Source organism: Coffea eugenioides, chromosome 2 (genome assembly GCF_003713205.1).
Source record: "Coffea eugenioides isolate CCC68of chromosome 2, Ceug_1.0, whole genome shotgun sequence".
Taxonomy (NCBI): domain Eukaryota; kingdom Viridiplantae; phylum Streptophyta; class Magnoliopsida; order Gentianales; family Rubiaceae; genus Coffea; species Coffea eugenioides.
The window spans coordinates 43,283,894-43,296,501 of record NC_040036.1 but is presented as its reverse complement, the minus strand read 5'-3'; the positions used below and the strand labels follow the sequence as shown (position 1 = coordinate 43,296,501).

General features: G+C 35.7%; 1 pseudogene; it reads right to left on the bottom strand.

Annotated features, from left to right (window-relative positions):
* Positions 1-234: 234 nt before the first annotated feature.
* LOC113763179 lies at positions 235-3,321 on the bottom strand (annotated as a pseudogene).
* Positions 3,322-12,608: the final 9,287 nt, after the last annotated feature.

The window sequence follows — 12,608 nt, the reverse complement described above, 5'->3', positions numbered from 1 at the left end:
AATTCATGTTTGCTTCCTAGAGTTCATCTGCTAAATCTAGAAAGCTGAAATTAGACAATATGCCTGTAAAGCATAGCCTGGTTAAACTCGAAACACTGTACAATTCACAAATACATATATATACACATCTCATTAACCTGCTAAACAGCTCATGGAAAACACAGTATCAACTCGGACAATCTCTAAGCCTGAAGCCTGAATGAGCGTCAAGCAACAAGCTATAGAGTAGATATGTCAAAACAAGGGATATGCAGATCATATAATAAGATCCATCCTCCAGAGGAACAAGATTTTTGCCTATGACTATATGTAACTATTCTTCACAATGACCTGCTGAATCTCATACTACAACCCATAAACGCTAAAGAATGGAGAAAAACATTTAAAAAAAACCTAAATTGTCAGAAGAGTAGCCTAATCCTTCAACGGATTGCCGGGCAATCTCGTTGCAGATGTGAGGCAACTCCAGGTGCTCGGGAGTCATAGATACATTCTTTTTGGTCTATGTTGTACTTATCCACTTCCACCTGCAAGCCAGCTGCTTCGGAAACACATGCCTTCACACTTTCAAACCTCACCCCTGACAGGGACACTTCAGAAAGAAGTTTCCATGCATAGTCCTCTAAGGCATCATCGTAATCTTTTCTCCTCTTGAGTACCATATGTCCACTTATCTCCCAAACAACAGGATTGACTTGAGTTTCCAGGACCTCGAGGCTTACTTCTCCAAGTGCTTGTTTCTCCGCATAACACTGTACATATTCTTCCAGGGAAAAGACAAAGCTCAAGTTAGGCTCCAAGCAGAGACTAGTATTTCAAACAATACTAACAACTCTAGGCAAAGAACTTATTGAAGATTCACCTCCCGCAGAACTCCCATGTATTTACTACTCAAATTAGAACAGAGACTAGCTGCAATCACTATTTTGTGTCACAATATCCAAGAACTATTCATAAGTGCAGAGAAGATTCTTCCAAAATGAGTTTTTAACAAAATTTCAAACCATCAACTAACCAGAGTCAATTATTACCTAAGACTGTTCCAAGAGGGGTCTCTTTCTAGGCATAGAGACTTTTCATTTGAGCTAAAATTGGGAAGGTAAATTTTGGTTGTGCCTAAAGTTTTTTCAAAACAAATGTACACTTGTATTACTACGTAAAGTACCAAATCAATTAACATACCCAAAGTTAATGTTTAAGTAAAGCTTTACATTGGTCTAAGTGCAATGGACAGGCATACTACTTTTTTCACTTACTCAGTCTGCATTTATTAAAAGACACCCTTGTACTATGATATAGACAGAATATAAATCATAAAAACAAAATCCATGACAACTGCCAAATACATTAAGCCAATTTATGTAAAATTGCCAACCGAATCATTAGAGAGCAGACAAATTTACCTGAGGGAGGAAAAAGATTTTCCTCCCACAATCAGCAATTAGAACATTAAAAGGAATGTTATTCTATTGGAGGTAAATGCATGAACTTGCAACAGCATCAGATGAGTCACGCAGTACACTTCCACCTTCAAATACAAGACCTCGAACAGGATAATCCAATAGCTCAGAGACCACCAAATCAGCACCCTGCAATCCTTTCCTGGTCATTATTCTGCGAGTTGGTGCTTTCTCAATTGGGAAAGTCACAAACAGATAATATGCCTGTTAAAGATTAGGAATTATTCAGCCAAAAAAGCCTCCTTGGAGCTATCTACAGCATCACCATCATTGAAAATGGTTTCAACCATTTACCTGGAAGTGAAGATGATTAATGGTGGCAAAGGCACCCAAACTGTTATAACCAACTCTTAAGAAAGGATCTGCAGCTTCTTTAGCAAAATAAAGAGCAAGCAAGAAGCTCTCATGGTCAATCCTCTGAGGCAAGCAATCAAGCACCTGATGAGAAGTACATGCCCATATTCAATTGGACTCACCTGAAAGAAAAATGTGTATAATGTCAATGATATACATCTCATTATGCAAACCATATGCAAGAAGCCAAGTGCTTACATTAATAGCAACTACACCAGGTGAAATCGGACAAATATCAACTGCATAGCTGGGAAAGAAACGGGACTTATCATCGTCATTTGATTCAAATCTAAATAGTACTTCTTCCTGGCCCACCTTGGTAAAGTTAAATTTGTTCTCATCAAAAGGCTGAAGAACCTGGTCAATACGAAATTCTGTTGGCCGTTTCTTCAGGTGGCGCCCCTCATTCAGCTGGGCTATAAAACCATATCTTCCAGGAATAACCTTTGTCTCACATAAGGTCACATCATACTGAAATAACCCTCATAAGGTCACATCATACTGAAATAACCCTCTCCTCAGTCGGTCTTCCCATTGGCCCAGCAACAAGTTGTTCAAGAACGAGATTGGTGATACACCATCATCAGAAGGAAAGAAAGCATTGTTCTTTGAAGTATAGTCATAATTCTTGAATGCATACAAAGGTAACTTGGAAACTGAAAAACAAAGCAAACCGATGTATGATATCATCAAATAGAGCTTTTAGCCAAACATTCACTTATTTTCCTTAATCCCAAAGGTAAAGTGTTGCTAAATTGTTGCCTAAGCCACAACAAGCTAGAACCCCATGTCAAAGTTAGCTTGAAAACTTGAATATATGGTATGCAATTGTAAAGATAACATATTTGTTGGTAACTTTAAAAGTAAAAAACAGGAAAATATAACACGATTATAACCAATTTAAGCTTTGGAAAGCTAAACGTCAAATCCACCTAGCCAAGCAATCACATGTCGTAGCACGAAAGGGAAGAAGGAAGGATATGCGATTCCAAATATAAAAGACCAAACATAAAATAAAACAAAAGAAAGGCTTGACTTTCAAAGTATGAAAGCAATACAGGCTTTACAGGAATAATTCCTAGTCTAGGCCAGACTATTGAACCAAATCCATTACATCCATTTGAAAACAATATGCAACAACCGTAATCAGGGAAAAATGACATTATTCAAAAAGAGTAAGTAGAAAAATGAAAATGAAATGATAAAGAAACACATATATACCAGGTAAGCAGCATTTGCCAAGACAATTACGAGCACAGCCTCTGGCTTGGCTTTGGGTGGCGTCTTCGGTCCTAATGCCAGTAGCATTGTTGTTATCATTGCCATCTTCTTGGTAGTTGGAAACCACCATGGGAACCTTCTTTGTGGTCAGCATATTTTCTTGTTTTATTGCAGTATTTGACAATTAAGAGGGGAGGGCAAAAAAATGTTGGGTTGGGTTAATGAGGAAAATTAGAAAAGGTGGTAACCAGCGCCGCCAGCTAGAAAGAGGAGATCAGAGGGGCAACCGCCTTCAGAAGGTAAAGCACCCCTTCCACCGTGAAGGGCCGAGATCCTGCACTTGTCCCCCCCCCCCCAGCGTTGACTTCTTGTTATTCTCAATCCTACGCTGCTTTAGATGGCCAATTTCGGTCGGGGTTTGCTGGCGAAGAAGATTGTAGCCGAGGTGTTCGATAAAAGCCGCGACTGAAAGTTTTGGTGTATAACTACTACTATTAACTGGTATTAACAACGCTTCATCCTAAATACGATACGACCAGAAGTAGTTGTTGCCCGTTGTTGGTGAACGGTTAGATTTAGGAGGTTAGGGGGAAGAAAGAAAAGGAAAATCAGTTTCGTGATCGGTTTCGCCGGTTTCTCTCCGTAGCTACGGGCTGTGGATTTTGAAGGCTGCAAATTTAAGGCCCTATTTGGCACTTGAGTTTTTTGTCAAGTTTATCTGCTACAAGTTTTTTAAAAACTTTAACTACAGTAATCTCAAAAAATTTCTCAAACTTTTTAAACTATACACTTCAAAATATTTAAAAATTTACACACTTCAAAAATTTTTTTGAAAATCTTATACAGTAAGTTATAGTAAAATTTTAAACAAACACCTAAAAAATTCACTTATCAAACAAGATAGATGATTTTGGTTGGTTGGTTGGTTGGTTAGCTAGCTGGTGGATTTATATGCAATCAACGACGGCTGACAATTACTCGTAAGGAGTGGGTAAATTATAATGGGAGGGCCCTTTTGGCTATGGATGGAGTTGAATCCTCTACAGATATGGAATGCAAAATGAATGTGGTAAATTTTCTTTGTGCCTTCCAATGAATATATAATTAATGGTTCCGGAATGTGGTCAACCATTCTTTGTGCCTTTTTAAGATTTGTCTTGATATCACATAGCAATATATACCATTCTTACAGTTTCAAAAATTTCTTTTACCTCTCTGATCATGCTAATAAAATATGAGTCCCTTCTAGCCCTAGGTGAAGGATAGATGATACTACCTTGCTAGATGTCCCCTATTGATTAACTAAAAGTGTAAAAAAAAAAAGGTAAATTTTAGAAAGCAAAAAGTCAAGATAATAAATACTCCATCCGTCCCATTGAAAGTGTCATATTTTCCATTTTTGACTGTCCCAAAATATTTGTCATATTTGACATTTCTAACTATTTTATATTCTGAAATTTCCTTTATACCCTTCATTAATGATACATAAAGATAAATATGATGGGATTGTTTTCTACTTTTTACTTTGACCAACACATGATTAAGGGCAAAAGTGAAACAAAAATAAATATTTTGATGGAATGTACTATTTATAAAAAAACACATATCTCCAAACATAATTAAATATATGGGATGGGGGAGTAATAAAATTGTCATTTTCCCCATTTTTTAGCCTTGTAACAATAGAAGGTAGAATTTTTTTTTTGATGAAATAGAGATTCATTAATAGAGAGTAAAGTTATAGTACAAGAAGCAATCAGATTCCTTTTTTTTTGGTAAGAAAGAGGTTACTACATTTCAAAGAATCAGTACAAAACCCAATGCAAAAGATCGAGTTTAAGATCTCGAATTTACAAAACGGGATAGATAGAATGCCCAACAATCATTCTCTACTAGTTTTGCAATGGCTACAGGCTGGTCATTGAACACTTTGAGGCTTTCTTCCTCTCTTTCGCACCCAATTTCGTCAAAAAATCTGCACAGCAATTCGCTTCCTGGAAGATATGCTTAATGGTAGTTGTAAGGAAGCTCCTCATGATATTCCTGCAATCATTAATCATAGAAGAGTAGATGTAAGAATAATTAGTGTATGTAGAGATCATATGAACAATCACAGAAGCGTCCATCTCAATACGAAGGTGTCGAATACTAAGAGATTTTGCCAGCAGAACCCCACCTCTTAACCCCCATAACTTCGCAATTGTATTTGAAGTCCACCCTAGATTTCTACTAAATCCATTAATCCATTCCCCCCACATGATTGCATATGATTCTTCCAACTCCTGCTGGTCTCGAGTTTCTAAGTGAAGCACCATCAGTGTTGAACAGAAGCAATCAGATTCTCTCCTTAACTATTTCAATTCAAAGCACACATATCAAGATGACACAGATAACACTCTTTCCACTGATCGTGCCGGCCAGTCAAGCACTACTATACATTATGTTTTGGAAGAAAAATCAGGATCGTTAATAAATCCACACCTCATTCCCCAAATAAGTGTCAAACCTTGGAGACTTGCCTAAAACATAGAGGTTACACCAAATGTTACTAGAAGTATATAGCAAACTCTAGAGACGTCCAAAATGCTATAGATTGTTCAAGAGTTTTGTGGAATGCCATAGAAGTTTGTATATAAGAGTAGTGATTCGAACTCGATTCTCCAAACTTTCGTTCTCGAAGAAACAAATTACACAAGCAGCGGAAGAATCTATCTCCAACAGGTTATGGATACAAAGATGAACAACCTCGACCCCTCTAACCCACGAAATTACGAATCTTGAATCTAATCGCGACCCACAACTCAATAAAATAGCTAATCAAAATGTGTTGGCAGACTGGCGCCACAATTCAATGTGGTATTGAATTGATAAGTCAAAACTTGAACAAACGAGACATGACTCACTTTGTATCAAGGAACATTCCCAAGGAACAAGAAAGAAAAAACTCTCAAATTTTATTCATCATTTGATTTGACTATAAAAAATGTTGACACTTGAGACTTATTTATAGTCTTTTACAAAACTTAAAGATCTAAATCAATTTGGAAACAATTAACTATTTTCCTAAAACTCTAATTAGACTAGAATAGGAAACTAACTAACTCAAATTCGCTTAACTATGGTCAACATGATCTTAGCCTTTATTGTATAAAACTAATGACTCAACATTAACTAATTAACCACCTGCTATTTGTTGGAAATAGCAAAACACACATGGCTGGAATATTTCAAGCAAATGACACATAATAGTTATAAGTCAAAATAATGACAAGCTATAGAAAACTACTCCAAACCAAGGAAGGGATCCGGATTTGTTGAGTTTCAATGGATCAACCGCTCTTTTATCTTGAATCATCTTTAGAATTTAACGCCATTGATCATATGTTCGTATCATTCCCCTCCTCTTTAAAGCGATTTGCCCTCAAATCGATAGATTGGAGAAAATGCAACAATTCAGACAACATCTTCATGCGAGCATATGACATCGCATGGTGCTTATGTTAGTGTAAGGAACTCGCAAGCAAAGTCTTCAACCAAGGGATGTACCAATATATCTAAAACTGATTGTAGCGCCACTTTACTCTAAGATGGTCACGAACAATCTCTATAACCACTCGCATGAATTCTTTGTCACAGATTTTAAATTCGGCACCTACCAAAGAAAAATTAAATAGTAAATACTTGTAGGTGCGAAATCACTTGAAAACTTACCATTTGCATCTACTAAATAGGGATCTTCAAAGCGATGCTCAAGTAGACTTAAAAAACTACAAATCTGGTTATGCAAGGTAGTACAATCCATCACTAGTTGATGTTTACGTGGCATATCTTGCATGGATGAAACTATACAAGAATGGACTGCTTTGGAATCTACAAATGAAACAATGAAATTAGTGTCGAACGAACTAAAAAACAAACCAACTACTGCGAACTCGATTCTCCAAACTCTCGTTCTCGAAGAAGCAAATTGCAAAGGCAATGGAAGGATCTATCTCGAACAGGTTATGGATACAAAGATGAAACAATTTCGACCCCTCTAACCCACAAAATTACGAACCTTGAATCTAATCGCGACCCACAACTCAACAAAATAGCTAACCAAGATGTGTTGGTAGACTGGCGCCACAATTCAACGTAGTCTTGAATTGATAAGTCAAAACTTGAACAAACGAGACATGACTCACTTTGTATCAAGGAACATTCCCAAGGAACAAGAAAGAGAAAACTGTCAAATTTTATTCATTATCTGATTTGACTATAAAAAACGTTGGCACTTGAGACTTATTTATAGTCTTTACAAAACTCAAAGATCTAAATCAACTTAGAAACAATTAAATATTTTCCTAAAACTCTAATTAGACTAACATAGGAAACTAACTAACTCAAATTGACTTAATTATGATCAACATGACCTTACCCTTTATTGTATGAAACTAATGGCTCAACATTAACTAATTAACCACCTATTATTTGTTGGAAATAGCGAAATGCACATGGCTGGAATGTTTCAAGCAAATGACACATAATAGTTATAAGTTAAAATAATGACAAATAATAGAAAACTACTCCAAACCAAGGAAGGGATCCAGATTTGTTGAGTTTTAATAGATCAACCGCTCTTTTATCTTAAATCATTTTTAGAATTTGATGCTATTGATCACATGCTCGTATCATTCCCCTCCTCTTTAAAGCGATTTACCTTGAAATCGATAGATTGAAGAAAATGTAGCAATTCGAGCAACATCTTCATGCGAGCATACCACATCGCATAGCGCTTATATAAGTGTAAGGAACTCACGAGCAAAGTCTTCAACCAAGGGATGTACCAATATATCTGAAACTGATTGTAGCGCCACTTTACTCTAAAATGGTCACGAACATCTCTATAACCACTCTCATGAATTCTTTGTCATGAATTTTAAATTCAGCACCTACCAAAGAAACTAAATAGTAAGTATTTGTAGGTGTGAAATCACTTAAAAACTTACCATTTGCATCAACTAAATAGGAAACTTTATAGCGATACTCGAGTAGACTTAAAAAACTCCAAATCTGGTTAAGCAAGTTAGTACAATCCATCACTAGTTGATGTTTATGTGGCATATCTTGTATGGATGAAACTAAACAAGAATGGACTGCTTTGGAATCTACAAATGAAACAATGAAATTAGTGTCGAACGAAGAAAAAAACAGACCAACTACTGCGAACTCGATTCTCCAAACTCTCGTTCTCAAAGAAAAGAATTGCACAGGCAGCGGAAGGATCTATCTCAAATAGGTTATGGATACAAAGATGAAACAATCTTGATCCCTCTAACCCACAAAATTACAAACCTTGAATCTAATCGCGATCCACAACTCAATAAAATAGCTAACCAAGATGTGTTGGTAGACTGGCGCCACAATTCAACGTGGTCTTGAATTGATAAGTCAAAACTTGAACAAACGAGACATGACTCGCTTTGTATCAAGGAACATTCCCAAGGAACAAGAAAGAGAAAACTCTCAAATTTTATTCATCATTTGATTTGACTATAAAAAACGTTGGCACTTGAGACTTATTTATAGTCTTTACAAAACTCAAAGATCTAAATCAACTTAGAAACAATTAAATATTTTTCTAAAACTCTAATTAGACTAACATAGGAAACTAACTAACCCAAATTGACTTAACCCAAATTAACCCAAATTAACTAACCCAAATTGACTCTCAAATTACCCTTTATTGTATGAAACTAATGGCTCAGCATTAACTAATTAATCACCTATTATTTGTTGGAAATAGCGAAATGCACATGGCTGGAATGTTTCAAGCAAATGACACATAATAGTTATAAGTTAAAATAATGACAAACAATAGAAAACTACTCCAAACCAAGGAAGGGATCCAGATTTATTGAGTTTCAATGGATCAACCGCATTTTTATCTTGAATCATCTTTAGAATTTGACGCCATTGATCACATGCTCGTATCAAGTTGCCTTGTATAGAAAGTTGTAGAAAGAGGACTTACTGTAGAATTTTCTAAAAACTTGTATAGCTTTCTTGGCTTGCCCATAAATAGGTCAATCCTCCTCATTTGTAACTAATCTTGTGGAGGTGTTCACAAGTGCAATAAAAGTTTTTCTTCGCTTCCAACATTTTCCTTCTTTGTTCTCTACTTTAGATTCCGCATATTTTCATACACTTAGTGTTTATACTGGACTACCAAACCGTTCATAGTTTAATTCTTGAACGATCGCTAGTACCACATGACGTGTTGGCTTATAGAAAATTAAGCAGCCCGTTAGAAAGGGAAGCAAACTCCTCTAGTATCCTCCTCCAAAACAAAAGAAATTCCTTCATCTTTTTTTATCTAGACCTGACACGAATCTGCTTAATATTTTCATTTATGGATATAGTTTTAATTTTGTTTATCCGAGCATGACTCGGACACGCTTAAACTAATATTAAAAATGAGTAGAATACGAAATATTGAGTTTCGTCTTGGGTTCGATCCGAACTCGTTTGAATAAGTAATTATTTTGATAATACATTTGAGTTTTTAATATTTGTTTGGATCCTTTAGAGCCTGTAATTTGTAGGCATTATAATAATTATCTAAAATAATTTTTTATTTTTAATTAAAATTTATGGTATGCAATTAATGTTTGTTTAGAAATATATTTTTTTCATTGCTTTGCCTTATTTTTTTAGACTGTATATATCCTACCAATACCTCGACCTAACCCGACACAGATTCAGAAGAAAAAGTTCAAGACCCGTTGGGTATTCGGGTTGAATGCAATACAAGTATATCTAAGCGGAGTTTAGATTCGAGTCCCCACCACCCTTTCCCTTCCCCTTTCCTTTAAAATCCACTCCTCCAACAATGTCCTCCCCACCATGAACTTCATCTCTCCCTTCTTCTTCCGTCCCTTTTAAACTTTGGACTCTACAATGTTTTGTCAGGATAAGGATGGAATCTGCTACTGTGTCACCAAATGTACTTGCTGTGATCACATCAGTGGCACTAGTATGTTATTTGGTATTTTTATGGGTTGCAGTGGAAAGAGATGTCCAATGGTGAACGAATAGTGCATGGCGTATATCAGTGTTCTTGGCCCCTTGTTCGGTATATCACTTCTTTTTTGTTTTTTAAAGATTTGTTTTGGATTTTTTTGGCTGATTTTTTGTTACTTTAATTCAGGGGTATTTGTCCTACCATAGACCGAAGGATTTGTCGGAGGTGTTGCTTAATGTCGTGCGGCTAATCATTTCTAAAAAAATGGAACATTTGCAATCATCCCTGGTGATCTTGTGTTCTTCAGGGCATTGTGACTTTTTAAACTAATTTGTATACGAAAAATAAATATATTTATAAATGGTTGATTTTGAATTTGATTTATAACTCACTTTGATTTTTGGTTGTTCTTTTATTTTTTTGATTTCCTTGTAGTTTATGACTTGTTGTGTTGGTGTTGATCGCGGATTTGATGCGATTAGAGTAGTAAATGATGTGGTGACATATGATTCTACTATTTTATTGTTAGTTTTGCTTTTAAAAGTATGCGAATTTCGTCCTCTATGTGCAACAAGTATTCCTTTCAATTGTATAAAATGTTTTTCTAAGTACTGAATTAAAATATTAAATTGATGTTTTGCAACAAGGTGGAGGCGGAAAGAAGGTGGATGGTAACTAATGAAGTGATGCTGAGAAAATTGTCACAATGACGTGAGTTTAATCCTTTATTTTGCTTTTGCTTTGATTGATTTAAGCTGAAAAGAGGTTAAGCTATTGATACTTTGTACTAATTACATGTTGTCAACTCTGCTTAACTATGGTCAACATGATCTTAACCTTTATTTTATGAAACTAATGACTCAACAATAACTAATTAACCGCCAGCTATTTACTGGAAATAGCGAAATACACATGGCTTCAATATTTCAAACAAATGGCACATAATAGTCATCAGTCAAAATAATGACAAGTTATGGAAAACTACTTCAAACCAAGGAAGGGATCCAGATTTGTTGAGTTTCAAAGGATCAACCGCTTTTTTATCTTGAATCATCTTTAGAATTTGACGCCATTGATCACATGCTCGTATCAAATTACCTTGTATAGAAAGTTCTAGAAAGAGAACTTTCTGTAGAATTCTCAAAAAACTTGTATAGCTTTCTTAGCTTGCCCATAAATTCGTCAATCCCCCTCATTTGTAACCAATCTTGTGGAGGTGTTCACAAGTGCAATACAAATTTTTCTTTTTCTTCCAACATTTTCCTTCTTTGTTCTCTACTTTAGATTCCGCACATTTTCGTACACTTAGTGTTTACACTGAACTACCAAACCGTTCATAGTTTAAGTCTTGAACGATCGCTAGTACCACATTGCGTGTTGGCTTATAGAAAATTAAACAACCCGTTACAAAGGGAAGCAAACTCCTCTAGTATCCTCCTCCAAAACAAAAGAAATTTCTTCATCTTTTTTTATCTATACCTGACCCGAATCCGCTTAATATTTTCATGTATGGATATAGTTTTAATTTTATTTATCCGAGCCTGGCTCGGACACGCTTAAACTAATCTAAAAAATGGGTAGAATACGAAATATTGAGTTTCGTCCCGGGTTCGATCCGAACTCATTTGAATAAATAATTATTTTGATAATATATTTGAGTATTTCATATTTGTTTGAATCCTTTAGAGACTGTAATTTGTAGGAATTATAATAATTATCGAAAATAATTTTTGATTTTTAATTGAAATTTATGATGTGCAATTAATGTTTGTTTAGAAATATATTTTCTTCATTGTTTTGACTAATTTTTTTTGGCTGGACATATCCTACCAATACCTAAACCTAATCAAACTCGGATCCAAAAGAATAATTTCAAGACCCGCTGCGTATTCGGGTTGAATCCGATACAAGTATATCTAAGCGGAGTTTAGATCCGAGTCCGAAATATTCAATTTTAATCCAGACCCGACTCGATTACAGTTCTATGTAATTTTGATTAAAAAAAATTTTTTTAAAAATTGGCTCTCTTCTTTGTCGTCCCACGAATATAAATGATTTCCTACGTTCTTTCTCCAACCAGAAAAGATGCCTCCCTTCTCTCTCCACTCCACCCCCACTTCCAACCCCCAACCTCATCTCCACCTTCCTCCGCAGTACTGCCCCCTCCGCCCTATTCCTCTCCTCCCACTACTCCGTTCCATTCGCCCCAACACCACCCTTTCCCTTTCCCTTTCCTTTAAAGTCTACTCCTCCAACAATGTAATCCCCACCATGAACTTCATCTCTCCCTCCCTCTTCCGTCCCTTTTAAAGTTTGGATTCTACCGTGTTTTGTCAGGATAAGGATGGAATCTGCTACTGTGCCACCAAATGTACTTGCTGTGATCACATCAGTGGCACTAGTATGTTATTTAGTATTTTTATGGGTTGAAGTCGAAAAAGATGTCCAATGATGAACGAACAGTGGCGTATATCAGTGTTCTTGGCCCCTTTTTCGGTATATCACTTCTTTTTTGTTTTTTAAAGATTTGTTTTGGATTTTTTTGGCTGATTTTTTGTTATTTTAATTCA